The 1,657-nt window shown below is 34.5% G+C and overlaps 1 non-coding gene across 1 annotated transcript; it reads left to right on the top strand.

Annotated features, from left to right (window-relative positions):
• Positions 1–683: 683 nt before the first annotated feature.
• Positions 684–782, top strand: LOC116647062. The gene has a single exon (XR_004302272.1). It is a non-coding gene; the product is annotated as a U6 spliceosomal RNA (small nuclear RNA).
• The last annotated feature ends 875 nt before the right edge of the window (positions 783–1,657 follow it).

Here is a 1,657-nt window from a genome sequence, read left to right as displayed (position 1 = left end):
AACATCCATTCATGATAAAAACTCTCAACAAAATGGGTATAGAGGGAACATGCCTCAACATAATAAAGGTCACATATGACAAGATCACAGCTAACATCATAGTCAATGGTAAAAAGCTGAAAGCTTTTTCTCTAAGATCAAGAACAAGACAAGAATGTCCACTTTCACCACGTGTATTCAATATAGTACTGGAAGTCCTACCCATAGCAATCAGACAAGAAAAAGAAATAAAACACATCCAAATTGGTAAGGAAGAAGTAAAACTGTCACTATTTGCTGATGACATGATACCATAAAGAGAAAACCCTGAAGACTACACACACACACACACACACACACACACACACACAATCTGTTAAAATAAACAAATTCAGCAAAGTTTCTGTATACAAAATTAATATACAGAAATCTGTTGTGTTTCTACACACCAATAATAAACTAGCAGAAAGAGAAATTAAGAAAACAATCCCACTTACAATTGCATAAAAAAGAATAAAATACCTAGGAATAAATTTAACAAAGGAGGTGAAAGAGCTATACTCTGAAAACTATAAGATATTAATGAAAGAAATTGAAGATGACTCAAATAATGGAAAGATATACCATGTTCATGAACTGAAAGAATATTGTTAAAATGTTCATACTACCCAAAGCAATCTACAGATTCAATGCAATCCCTATCAGTGCTCACTTCAGCAGCACGTATACTAAAAGTGAAACAATACAGAGAAGATTAGCATGGTCCCTGCACAAGGATGACATGCAATGCAATCCCTATTAAAATACCAGCAGTATTTCTCACAGAACTAGAACAAAAATCCTAAAATTTTTATGGAACCACAAAAGACCCCAATAGCCAAAGCAATATTGAGAAAAAAGAACAAAGCTGGAGATATCACAGTCTCAGATTTCAAACTTTACTACAAAGCTACAGAAAAAAAAACAGTACAGTACTGGCACAAAAACAGATACACAAATCAATGGAATGGAATAGACAGCCCAGAAATAATCCCACACTTATATTGTCAATTTTTGACAAAGGAGACAAGAAGATACAATGGATAAAAGACAATCTTCGGTAAGTGGTATTGGGAAAACTAGACAGATACATGCAAAAGAATGAAACTGGACCATTTTCTCAAACCATACACAAAAATAAACTATGAGGGTTCTAGAGGGGAGGGAGGTGGAGGATGGGTTAGCCTGGTGATGGCTATTAAAGAGGGCACGTACTGCATGGAGCACTGGGTGTTATATGCAAACAATGAATCATGGAACACTACATCAAAAACTAATGATGTAATGTATGGTGATTAACATAACAATTAAAAAATTTTTTAAATAGATTACAGACCCAAATGTAAAACCTGAAGCCATAAAAATCCTAAAAAAAAAACATAGGCGGTAACCTCTTATACATCAGTCTTAGCAATATTTTTTTGTCTCCTCAGGCATTGGCAATAAAAGCAAAATAAACAATTGGGACTACATCAAACTAAAAAGTTTTTTGTTTTTTTTTTTTTTAATTTTTTTTTTTTTTTAAGATTTTATTTATTTGCGAGAGAGAGAATGAGAGACAGAGAGCATGAGACGGAGGAGGGTCAGAGGGAGAAGCAGACTCCCTGCTGAGCAGGGAGCCTGATGTGGGACTCGATCC

The sequence above is a fragment of the Phoca vitulina genome, unplaced genomic scaffold, assembly GCF_004348235.1.
Source record: "Phoca vitulina isolate PV1807 unplaced genomic scaffold, GSC_HSeal_1.0 scaffold38, whole genome shotgun sequence".
Classification (NCBI taxonomy): domain Eukaryota; kingdom Metazoa; phylum Chordata; class Mammalia; order Carnivora; family Phocidae; genus Phoca; species Phoca vitulina.
Note: the sequence above shows the minus strand (reverse complement) of the source record. Positions and strands in the feature narration are given on the sequence as shown.